Source organism: Camelus dromedarius, chromosome 12, assembly GCF_036321535.1.
Source record: "Camelus dromedarius isolate mCamDro1 chromosome 12, mCamDro1.pat, whole genome shotgun sequence".
NCBI lineage: Eukaryota > Metazoa > Chordata > Mammalia > Artiodactyla > Camelidae > Camelus > Camelus dromedarius.
The window spans coordinates 38,300,265-38,313,987 of record NC_087447.1 but is presented as its reverse complement, the minus strand read 5'-3'; positions in this window follow the sequence as shown (position 1 = coordinate 38,313,987).

The window sequence follows — 13,723 nt, the reverse complement described above, 5'->3', positions numbered from 1 at the left end:
ATTTGCTCAAGTTCTGAGCAATTTAGTATCACATTCTTTTTTAAAAAGAATTTTGAACTTTTTTTCGTGTTAAATATTTTCTAGGTTAAACACGACTTCTTAGTATTATAAATAGTATTATAAATATATGATATTTTATTTACCAAATCCTTATTGTTTAATATTTAGGTTACCCCCTTCCCAAGCAACTCATTTATGCTTGACATATTTTTTGTGTGTACACCTATACTCCTCTCTTTAGAATAAATTCCTGAAAATGGAATTGTAGGGTCAAATGAAATGGATATTTCCAAAGCTTTTATAAAAAGTGCTAAATTGCTCTCCAGAAATGTTTTACCAAAATATATTCTCAGCGGTAGTGTATGAAAGTGCCCCCCTTCTTAAATTCACCAATATTGGTTGATGTCATTTTTCAAAATCACTGTTAACTTAGTGGATTAAATTAACTGGATTGTTCTCTTTAGTTTTCCCAGCACCTAACATAATGCATAGAACATATTAAGAACTTAATAGAGTTAAATGAATGAATAATGAATATTGAATGAATGATTAAATGATCATTTAAAATATTATATAGTACATAAACATTTTGACAATTCTTTTCTACATATCTGTATATTCACATGCCTCACACATATGTATTACAAATATATAACTTTTTAAACAAGTAAAGTCATATTAAACTGTTTTATACTAGACTTAAAAAGTTATAGCCATCTTTGCATGTCCATAAGTAATAATCTATATTATTTAAAATAGTTGCATAGTATTCTATTGTGTAGAAATTCAATAATTTACTTAACTATGGGTGGGCAATTAGATTATTTCCAATTTTTCTATTATAAAAATACTATAATAAATATTCTTGTACATGCACACACTTTTTTGTACTTTCCTAATTACCTCCTTATGATGAATTCATAGAAATAGAATTGCAGGTTTAAGGGAACCCACATTTTCAATTATGATAAATATGACTAAATGGCAAAAAAAAAAAAGAGAAAAGTTATTTCAATATATTTTCTAGAGTTCATGAGAGTCCACTTTCTTTATACCTTCACCAACACTGGATAGTATACATACTTTTTTCCTATGTCAAGTTGATAGGCAGAGAAAGAAAAAAAACCTCTTGCTTTAATTTTAGTTATATTTTTTGATTACTGGTAAGAAATATCTTTTCATGTATTTCTTGGCTGTTTCTGTTACGTTAGTGAATTACCACTTCATTCCCTTTCTTAATTTATTTTTGTGTTAATTATTTTCTCATTGATTTGTAGGAGCTCCCTGCCATTAGGGATGTAAACCTCTTATTACTGGATTAGTTTTACAGAAGTAGCCTGATACAAAGGAAAAAAAAAAGCCCACTGAAGCTAGCTAAAGTAAATGTTGAAGAGTGGGAGTGGGGATATTGGAAATATGTAACAGAGAATCACATAAACAACCAAGGATAGAAAATTTTGACTTTTTTATTAACTGAAGTAGTCCTACTGCCTGTCATTATAGTAGGCACTCACTAAACATTCACTGAATGAATGAATGAATGAATGATCGATCTGTCACTCTAAAACCTGTCCTTTTGATTATTATCTCTTAAGCAAATATCTGGGGCTTTGTTATATATCCCTTATTCACAATAATTGACTAGGCTCATCAGAGTGGTTCTTATCAAAGCTCCACTTGTCAACCATCACAAGGGGCATTTGGTTGGCCTTTTTGAGAAAACTGAAGGTCTCAAGCACTTACTAAAGTGTTTATATCATTTTCAGGTACTCTATTCATGTTTAGGAGATTTGGCTCAGGGTACATCTTGGTCCCTTTTGTAGAAAGACTGGGTCGGCAAATGTAGCATTACTTTTTAAATTTAAAGATCATTGGTAATGTCAGGCTTTTTTAGAATCAAATAAAAATAAATTCTAAATAAAAGTCAAGTTGAAAATTTTTTTCCCATAGATAAATCTCATTGTGTTACTCTGTTCAGCAACACTAATTGGGATGTTGAACAAATGAGATGTGTAGGGTGTAACTGCAAATAACTTTCCTACCACATGTTTTTGGGGTTTTTTTTTTGAAAATTCTTTTAATTCAGAAGTAAAATGGAATATATTCAGCTTACCAGTTAAATTGGTTAGTTTATCTGCATTGTTAAGGAATAATGTACATAGACGATTTTTACATCTTTTTTACATTTTTATATATTATTGACATTTACTTCTAAAAAATTGCTTTTCATTTTGAGATTCTATTTCTATGAATTTATCCTAAAGGATACTTTGCAAGAGAGCAGAGGTAAAGAATGATAATCATAGCATCTTTTGTAAGATAGACAACCCAAATGTCCATTCTTGCCTGCTCTGTGAATGAAATATGGCACAAATATCATGACTCTTCTGTCATTCAAGTAAAAAAAAAAAGTTAACTAGTCAATTCAACAGTCTCAGGTTACTAGTTAATAAGGCAAAGCCCTTTCCCCCCTCCACCAGCTTAAGCCTGCCATGGGAAAAAGGGAATGGTTGACACTCTCTCTGTCTCGGCCTCAAATTTCTCTCCTAATGCCCTCTCCCACCACCACCACAAACTGAGTTGCCTTACTTCTCCCAAGTTGAAATAGAGAAAAGGGCAAGAGAGTTCTTAATGTGCCTAGTACAGTTCTTTGATTAGTGGTTGATGCTCTTTGAGCTTAGCAGGTGTTCACACTTGACTCATTACTTTATGGGTTCTTTGGAAATGCCTTCATCTCCAATGAGCAAAAGCTCAGTCTCTCACTTGCACTTGGGTAAATATGTGTCATCTGGTTTTAAGCTCAATCTCGTTGCTAGCATCTGTGATATACAACTCCAGCTTCTTTCTATAGAAATATCCTCATATTTTTACTTGACCCTCTCCAGTAGCCCATATCCGACCCAAAGAAACTCACAGAATGGCTTTGCTTTATACCTCTGGGAGTACAGACTTTGACCAAACTTAAAACTCATCTTTACAGTTAGCCAACCAAAATTTCTTGCTGCCTAGATTCCACTAGAATCTTAGCTCCATGAAGGCAGAAGATTTTCATCTATTTTTTTCACCTTAACAGTCACCTGTGCCTAGAATAGTGCTTATACTTAATAACTGCTATATAAATATTGAATGAGTGAATTGCTCAGGTATGAGCCAGACACTAATCCACTGTGATTCCCCCAGTTTAGGGGTCCTACATATAATTTCCATTAAAGCCTCTCTTACAGGGGAGGGTATAGCTCAAAGTGGAAGAGCACATGCTTAGCATGCATGAGGTTCTGGGTTCAATTCCCAGTACCTCCTCTAAAAAGTAAATAAATAAACCTAAGTACCTCCCTCCCCCACAAAACAAAATGAATAAATAAAGCCTCTCTCCCTAGGCATGAAGTGAGGAAGTGGAAAAAAGCAGCCCCCTCCTTTTTAAAATTTCTACTTTTGGTGGTCTTCCACTTTACTGTGGGAAGTAGGAGTAGTTGGCACATTCTTAGAGCTTCAGCCAAAACTGAAACAGGCTGAGTTCCATTTTAATGTCCTGCTTCAGACATATAACAATAGTACTTATTTGTTTACAGGTTGTCTCCATCTTAAATCATGAGCCCCCGGAGGGACTGTGTTATATTTCTCTTTGTACATGTATCTAATATATTCTACAAGCTGGGTACTTGATAAAGTTCAGAATTGGTGGATGCATGAGTACTTTAGCGGTGGTAGTTATTCCAAATATATTGCATAGTACCCAAAGATTGAAGTCCAGAACTCTGTTTCTAGTGTTCCTCTAATAGAAATCTTTAAATTTGGAAATATTTATGGCAAAATTACAGCATTGCTTGCATTGTCGCTATGCTAGATATTCTCTGCTGCCCGTATAGATCCACTTCACCCTTTACGGATTACATCAGCAAGTTCCCTTCCCCTCTGGCTTCTGTTTGAGCTCAGTTGATGGAAGACACTAGCTTGAGATTTATGAAGGCTGGAGAGAGAGATTAGTGTATTTATTACCATTTCTCCCTCCACATTGGCCACAGGTTGGCAGTGGTACTACATCAGTTCTTGCTGTTTCCCTGCTCATATTCTGATTATACTCTGTTCAGTTGCCCCTTTTGAGTATGCCATCTGTTTCTTGCTGGAACCCTGACAGATACAATAATATTTTCACTTTTTACAGTGTGCAGAAGGCATACAACACTCTTTTAATGTGAGAAAAATCTGTTCTCTTTTCTTGAAGTTTAGCTTATATTATACTTCTAGGCACATTAATATCAGTAATTCTGAAATAGCTGGAAAATAGAATCTAAGATTATGATATATGTTCTTTCCTGTTTTCTACCTGCTCAATTATGCAGGGAAAAAAGTCAGCTTACAGTTGGTTTTATATTTTTCCAATTATAAAAGGAATACACATTTATTTTAATTTTTTCAAATGTAGACAGTATGAAAAAATAGTCCCATAAATCCATTAGGTAGTGAAAATTACTGTTAGAATTTTAGTTATTTTTTCTTACAATAATATCTATCAAAGAAGGGAGGGAAATTATCCTGAGAATATATTTTCCAATATTTATAATATGTAGTACATTGTCTTTTTGTGCATATGCATATTGTAAAGTGTGACTCTTTCCATAGAAAGAAATACTGCATTTCTTTAGATCAGCATGAACCTAACCCTGAGTTCCCATCCTGCCATGCTTGTGGGAAAGTCATTCTCAGTTATTATTGAGCATTTCCTCTCCATCCAGGATTGCACAAAGTTTATAGGGTCTTAATTATTGTGGAACTACTTGGAATTACCTCAGATTATTTTGTTGTCCATCCACATTGATTTACTGCTGAGATTCCATTTTGTGCCATCTTCTCTTCAGGTCTGATGACTGCAATATTCCTTTACCACCCTGAGAACTCAAGAATCTGGAATCAAGTGAGTCAATTTGGCAGCCAGTGCACCCAGGTGCAGCCTTCCTGTCTGAGGTTTTGCCACCATCCTGGGCTCTGTCACAGAGCAAGACAGGAATCTTAGCTGTTCATTCAACTTTTGGGCTTCAGACTTCTAAATCTTGAGGACTCTCTCTTCCTCCCTCAAAGGCATTCCTTTCCTTTTTCCCTCTTCTCATTTCAAAAGACAGGAAGAGCCTAGGTTGTCTCCATGCAGCTTTTGCTTTTTCGCTTTGCAGAAATCTGAGGTATGGATACCTGCTTAAATAGAGTCCAGGGGCAAGGGATAGGAGAAATCATAGAATTAGTATCTTGACAAAATAAACTGCCATAAAATTTTATATCAAATTATATATGCCTATTTTTACCTGCTGTTTAATTTAAACATTATACCACAAACATTTCTTCATGTCATGTGCTTTTAAACATCTGCATAACTATAAGGTATTCCATCATATGAATGTATCATAATTTATTTAACCAACATTTGATAGTCTTTAGATAGCTCAATCTAAAGGTAGCTTTATTTGTATCCACTACCACCCTTTTTTTCTTTGAATAGTTACTCAGAAGCTAAGATTATTTTTTAGTACTAGCTAGAGCTTGGACTAGAGCAAATTAGAATTAATGTATGTAACTTGGAAGAGTAACACCTTAGAGTTATATCTAAACTGTATAATATAATTTTCCTCCCTCAGTGTGTGTGACCAAAAGAGAGGCCTGTATAAAAGCCATTGGCATACTTGAGTTGTTTAGAAATATCTTTTCCAGAAATTAAGCAATTATTACAGAATGTCGTCTAGATAGTTGAGTAACAATGAATATTACATGTCCATGGGAAAGTTTCAACTTGGCTCTTATTAGAATTTATATTTATTTAACTCTAAAAAATCCTGAAGCGACTAACAATTATCTTTTAAAAAGAGGAATAGTGCCGCTTTTCTGGCCTATTCTTCCTGCAAAATACCTTTATTGATCAATTTTCCAACTGCTGGTTGAAAATCAGGGTATATACCCTGAACCAGATCCTTAAATCATATTTAAAGGAGCTGAAAGCCATTAAAACTCCAAGAAACCAAAATATTTCTTCTGTTGGACCACAAGTGGGTGTCTGATATAAGACCACTCTGAATAATCCTGCTAAACACCTTCAACTCACAGAGCCACCAATATAGTCATAAGAGGGGAATGATGAAAAGAATGGGTTTTGGAGTCAGATATTTTTCATTCATTTAACAAATATTTGTTGATGACCTGACTATATACCAAGCATTATTACTAAGGTGCTGCGAATACCTCAGTAAACGAAACAGACAGAAATTCCCGAGGAAGAGTGTTATGGGATGAAATCAGAGAGGAAATGGGTTGGAGGTTGCAGATAGCGTAGAGCCTTTAGGCCATAGTAAGGACTTTGAGTAAGACAGAAAGCTACTGGAGGGGTTTGAACAGAGGAAAGTCAGGACTGACATTTTAAAAGGATTATCCTAACCCTTGTGTTGAGAACAGACTATAGGAGGCCAAGCACTTTGACAAGATCAAGGCTTTTAGTAATCCAGGTGACAGATGACAATGGCTTGGACCAGAGTTGTAATAGTGACTTGGTAGGAAGTAGCTGGATTCTGGGCATATTTTGAAGACAGAGCCAACAGTACTTTGCTAATGGATTGGATGTGGCATGTAAGAGAAAGAGAGGTTTCAAAATGGCTAATGTTTTTGGCCTGAGCAAATGGAAGAATGGAGTTGCAATGAAATGAGACAAAGGAGAGATGGGAGGAGCAGGTTTGGGGAGAAAGATGATGAATATGGTTTTGTATATCTCAAGTTTGGGATGCCTATTAGACATCCTAATGGAGAGGTGGAGTAACAGTTGGCATATGAGTTGGAGTTGAGTGGAGAAGTCCAGGCTGGAGATCCAAAATTGGGGATCATCATTGTAGAGGAGTTATTTAGAGCCGTGAGACTAGAGTGAGAATAAGCAGAAAAGAGTTCCCAAGCATTGAATGCTGGGCACTCCAATTTTAAGAGAGAACTGGGTTTGTATTTAAGCTGAGCTACTAATAAGCTCTGAGACCTTCCATGATTTATTTCACCTTTCTGAACCTTTGTTTTGTTGTTGTTGTTGTTGCTTAAACCTGTAAATTGAGATAATATTGGGTACTATCTTTTATGATTATTGTGATGACTAAGTGAATTTTTCATTTAAAGTGCTTAGCACACTGCTTGGCACATAGTAAATAATAAATATTAGCTGTTGTTACATTTAAAACCAGCATTTGTCTTCCAAAATGTTGCTAATTGCCTTAGTGATAATATATTCATATAATCAATACAGTAGCAATTTATCTAGATAAAAAATGGCGAACTGGAAGAATACAATGAGCCACTCCCCCGTATCTAACATCTTAAATCAGCTACGCTTTTAGCCAAGAACCTTCTTTTTCAGCTTGTTAGCTTTTGAAGTCCTCTTAAATGTTTAACTTTGCTTTAATCTCTTTTGAAAATTCTGGTTATTTTTATTTAGCTGCCAAGATCTATGAAACACCATTATAAAGAGTCTCCTTTAAAGCTTTGGCATTCAGTATGGCTGACTGCTACAAAAATAAAAACATGGTTGGTGAAATTTGAAATAAGGATGCACTTCTTTGACAAATTTGAATAATCATTTGGTCTGAAAATTATTTCATTCTTTATTTTAAAATGTCCTTAAAATTTCAAAATAAATGACTTTTTATTGTCCTAGGAAAATAAAATATATTCTGATCTCATTTTCATAGAAATCACCCTGAGATTATTTGGGAAACTACTTTCTGTATTAACAACAGGCATTTCTTCCTTTAATGGGCCAAAACCAGCATTTTTTCAGTGTTAGAGTGGCTTCAGAATTTCTTTTCCTTTGGCCTGTTGCTAAAATGGCAAGGGTAACCACTGAGAAACAAAAGAACAGAGACATTTTAGGATGCAAAGAGTATTCTTGAAATACAGCAAATGAAAAATTTTGCCTTATTTATTTTTTCTCTCCTCATGACAAAAGAGAAAAAAATTCAAACCCTAGTCTACCAGTAGACTAATAATTCCTTAGATATTGGTCCTTTAAAAACAATGTCTTCAAAATTGAAGTCCAAAGTTACGTTAGCAGTTCCCTTCTCTGCTGCTAGGTGGCAATTAATGCCTTGGAGAGACAAAAAAAAAATCTGCCCCCTACCCCTTCACCTTCCCCACCCAGAAAGATACATGCATTTTCTGTTCCTTAAGGTAAGAATTATCTTAAGGATAATATTCTCTTTCCTGCTTTGTTTTGCATGGGTGAATTTACATTCACCTTTTCCTTTAATTGTTAAGAATAACACATACAAATCCAACACTGCTGCTATAGCTAAGGGAAGAATAGATCATATCTTTTAAAGAGGGTGGTTTCCAAACAGAGTGTATGTTCACGAGTGATATAGAGTAGGAAGTTACTATAATTCCCCTGCAGAATTTATTTTTCTCCATTTTAGTAAAGAAAAATTTCCTGTGAAAGGAATTAAAACTGGTCCACACTAACATTATGCCAAGTGTAATATAATTAAATATAGAACAAAAATGGAGAAAGAAAATAATTTTAAAGACCTAGAAGCGATTTCAATGTGGTGAAATTGCTTTTTCAAGTGAACTATAGGAGAAATAAAATAATTCTTCATAAGAATCACAGAGTGCTACAATATAAAAAATTTAATTTTTTTTCAGACAACCTATCCAGATTTATCTATTCCTAGCATAATTATTTAAAAACTACACATAGTTTCTATGTATTTACAAGTCTAGTGAGTCTGGTCTACATCCTTTTAAAAATATATTTAATCGTGGACATTGCTTTTGCTGACCTTCTTTACCAAAACAGTATATGTAGTTGGTGTTTTATATAAAATTCAGAATATCAAAACCCTGTTTAAAGAAGACTTTCAGTTTGGGTCTTAAACGAGAAAGACTCTCCCCAGGCTGAACTTAATGAAGCCTAACACCAAAAAGAAAAGCTGTTTCTGGCATTCTAGGCCTTCCCTGCATCCAGATGGCCTGTCTGTAGCCTAGCCAGAACCAAACCCTTCCTGCTGCTGGCTTGGATGACAGCCCCAGGCTGCACCAGCTTCCATACCCTTTTAACTCTTCAGTGTCCAAGATTTTTAAGAAGAGATGAGACTTCCAATGTGAATTTGGCTGAAAGGGTAAATCAAGTTTTAAGCTTGAAGTTTAGTTTTTAAACTTAGTTTAAATTTAGTTTTAAAATTTTTATCCACATGCCCTACCCTCCCTTAGGCTCCCTCCCACAGTAGCTCTTTCAGCCAACTGGCATCAGAGGAGCACCGTTTGGAAGGGAGTGTGTGTGGGCAGCCTGCAGGTGAGGACAGGGCTGCCAAGGCAGACCATGTGGTTTGTCTTGTGCCTACACCCAATACCTGACTTGTGCCTTTCCAGAGCATTTGTATACACACACAGCAGTCCTGTGTAGGTTACTTCAAACACTATTTTTTTTTAAATAACTGATTCACAAGACTTAAGTTCAGCAAACAAGAATGCATAAATGGGAGATATAAAATGACCACGCATGAATTTAAGTGAGAACTTTTCTGGAGTAGCTGTGCCAGGAAAACAAACCTACTTTGTGTTTTAAAAGTACCATTGGAAATCTTACTAGTGGCAGCCATTGTTTTCATCTTGAGTTTTCAAAGGTTTGTTTATATGTGGGAGTTTCACCAGAGGGTAATACACAAAGCAAACTTCACACTTGAAGGCAGAATTTCCCTATGATTTTGCTTTTCTCCACAGAGAGAGATGTTATTAGCTGATCTGTAATGGTGCTTCTCAGTTGGCCAGAAGAGATGTTTTCAGATGAAAGCCTATGTCACTTTCCTTCTTATTTTTGAATCTCATTTCTTTGTTCTGTGCTCACTGTTATTTTTAATTATTATTATTATGCCCATTGCCAAGCTATTCCACTTTCCGGAGAGTTGATTAGAGACCTGAGAAATTCAGGCCAACATAAAGTCCTGGTTTCCAGATCAGGCTACATGAACAAAGAAAAAAAAAAAAGAAAACAGCAAAAGTGCTAGCTTTTACAGCACACTTAAAGAAAAGAAAACAAAAAAGTCCAAAAAGAAGCCTAGAACTCCTTTGGAGTTTAAAAACAATAACCCACAGAAGGAAGAAGGAAAGGATAAAAAAATCCAAACAGTGCTGAGATGAAAATAAAGTATATAAAAGAGAGAATAAAAGTAGATCTGATATATCTATCGCTTTGCAGTGTTTAGCCTGGAGTGCTGGGTGGCTCCTCCAAGCAGCAGAACCTCTCTCAACATCTGACTTAAGAAGGCACACTGGCACCAGCCTCCCATTTGTGGCTTCAGAACTGAAACCCTTTCCTTGACCCTCTCCATCTGCCTAACTCAGTTCAGACCTTCTCTTCTCTGGTTTTAGCTTCACTACTTTCTTCTCTGCATTTGCCTGGCCCTCAAATGTACAAGGTTGTCTTCTGTGCCGTGACCTTGTCTCTTTGCAACTAAGGTGATGAAAATTGGGCCTCTCCATCCAGCTATGTTGTCTCAGGCCAACTTAGGCAATATTCCTCCCCATTGGACCCAGTCCTCAGGATTCTTCCTTCTGTAAAAATCACAGTGCAAAGCATTCAGGAAAGATTTGTCCTCAGGGGAGATAGGATATCACTTTTGGTTCAATGCGCATTTCCAGAAAATAGGCTGAGATCATCTAAATGCAGAAAGAGCAAAAAAGGTCCATCAATTCTGCACATAATTGTCTGTATTTCAGTTTTATACATACTACCCTACTTATAACTGATTCTTACTAATAACTGATAGATTGCAATTGGATTTTCACATGGTGATAAAATACTACTCCCACCAAAGAGTAAATGTGAGAAAAAAAAATTTATGAAAGAAAAAAAGGAACTAACACGTGGAGTTAGGTATCAACTTTTCCTCTTAGAGAATCTGAAGAAAAGCCCAGTTAAAAGGAAACAATGTTTTACATTAAGTCATCTAATGTTGGTTTAATAGCCTTTTTTAATGTGCATTTTATTTCTGAGAAAAGAATTCTATTTCCCCTTTCATTTTGGGGAGGAGGAGCAAAAACTTTGGAGCGCCATTCCTGTGTTCTAGTGTGAAAGGAAAATTGTTAGCATGAGAAATGCTACGAATTCATGAAAAACAATAGTTTTCTCCGCTAATTAGAATGTTGTATTGCCACTACTTTCCCCCATCACCATGAAAATACATGTATAAAAAAACAGCATCCTTGCATACAACCCTTTGACCAAATTTCACAACTCTAGTTCTACGCTAATAAGAAGTCTTTATTTAGTTTCAGTCTTTCCAAATAAGCCTGTAAGTTTCTGACACAGCAAATATCAGTCTGGTCCTTTCTGTCCTCCGTCCCTTGACCCCCTGCTGAAACCTGGCTTGATCTATTCACCTAAAAAGGTGAAACTAGACCCTTGCTTCTACAGAGCATTTTTGTCTTTATGCAGGGCCACGCAAAACCGTGGGGAGCTCCTCTCAGGCCCAGGGAGGAGATGGAAATTGGCTGCCATCCAGTTCAGCTGGCTAAGGAGAAGTCCAGCTTCCTTGTCCTCTTGCGGAGAGTCCCTTCCGTGCTGACCTTTAACTAACTGGCAGGGCTGTGGAGCTTTGACCCTGCTTCCTCTCTGCCCATACTCTTCTTCCCTACATTGGAGGTTCTTCTTGAAATGGGGAAGAGCCTGAGGAAAAGGTGCTGGGAAGAGCAAAAGTGGAAGTCCTGGCTTTCAAGCCTTTAAGGGTTTTTTTTTCCCCTCCTTGATAAAGGTTACTTACTGTTCATTTAAAATGATGTCAACACAAGGCAAGCAAACTTTGCAAAAACATGGGGAATTTAACATGGTCTATGCATCAGGGTAGATAGCTTACAAATCTCAGGAGAATATGCTAGCTCTTCTGCAAATATCCCATAGTCTTTTTTTTTTTTTAATTGAGGAATAGTCAGTTTACAATGTTGTGTTAATTTCTGGTATACAGCATAATGCTTCCGTCATACATGTACATATGAACATTCCTTTTATATTCTTCCTGATTACAAGTTACTACAGGATATTGAATATAGTTCCCTGTGCTATACAGTATAAATTTGTTATTTATCTGTATATAATAATATCTACAAATCTCAAACTCCCAATTTATCCCTTCGCACCCCTTTTGCTCGCTGGTAACCATTAAGTTTGTTTTCTATGTCTGTGAGTCTATTTCTCTTTTGTAAAGAAGTTCATTTGTGTTCTCATAGTCTTTTTAAAACTCCATATTTAGCGGAACTTTTAGCAAACGTTTTGCTTTCTTTTTAAAATTATTGTGATTGTTAGTTCCACTGTGTAGAAGTAGATCCCAGGAAAAATTACAATGTATATAATGATCAAGTAGCTTAAAGAATTTGATGCTAAAAATTTTAAAAATGCATATGATTTATCCCATAATCATTTAACTTAATTTTGAAAGAGACTCAACCAATGTATACTTAAAACTCTCTATACCATGTTTAAAATTTTTTAAAAAGGTGTAGAATATGGAGTAACAATTATAAAATTGCAAAAGTACCTTTACAATTGGAAAAGCAAAGATTTGATTGTATCTTCCTGATTTTTCTTATCCTTCGGTGACTTCAGTAGTGGTGCCTCAACTGAATGTGTGGCATCTCTTCTCCTGCTAACTTTGTACCAAAAAAAAAAACCCCTCCTTCATTTGGGGGTATTTGTAACCTTTTCATCAAGCCCACTCTATTTACCTTCAAAAAGCTGGCATTCAGCTGAAACCAGAGGAAAAAAAGTCTTCAGAGTCTGTTGGCAACTTGTTGAAGGCAATTGACTGCTTTTCAATAGAAAACATTTCCTTCCCCTATTGTGTCACCTCTACCCTTTAAAACACTTCACAGAGCTCTGGCTGAGCCCTCCCATAATTGCTAGGCAATGGCTTCCTTTAAAACAACAACAACAACAACAACACACACACACACACACACACACACACACACACACACACACGAAAAAAACCCTTAGAAACAGCTGGTGTCATACATAGGTATTCTCTTAAGAAAAGAATCATTGATATCCACCTATAATGTATGCACAGTAAAGAGTCCCACAGAACTGGAAGGGGCTTCCCAATTCAATCCTACCTATGAATTTTTACAGGGAGGAAACTGAGGCCCAGAGAACTAAGGGTGTAGTCCAATTTCTAGAGCAAAGATTCCTCCCTTTTTCTGTACCATGGACCACTTTGTCAGTCTAGTGAAGCCTGTGGATTCCCTCCCAGGATAATGTTTTAAGAATGTAAAATAAAGTAGATAAAGTTGGACCCCTTCCTTACATCATGTACAAAAATAACTCAAAATGGATCAAAAACCTAAATAGAAAGCTAAAACAATACAATTCTTAGAAGAAAACATAAGAGTAAACCTTATGACTGTAGATTAAGCAGTTGTTTCTTTTGCCTTTTTAAAAACAGCTTTATTGAAACATAATTCATATGCCATAAAATTCATCTATGTAAGATACGTGCAGCTTTAGTATATTTACAGAGTTGCAAACCATCACCATGATCTAATCTTAGAACTGAACTTAAATTTTGTTTTTTAAACAATAAGGAGGATTTGTTGGTTCATGTACAGAGGTGATCAAACAATGACACCAAGGTCTGGTTTTCTGTCTGTTCTCCTGCCATTTTTGCTTTTTTCCTTAAGGAAAAAAAAAACCTTTATTAGACTAAGTCATATACTATGTAAT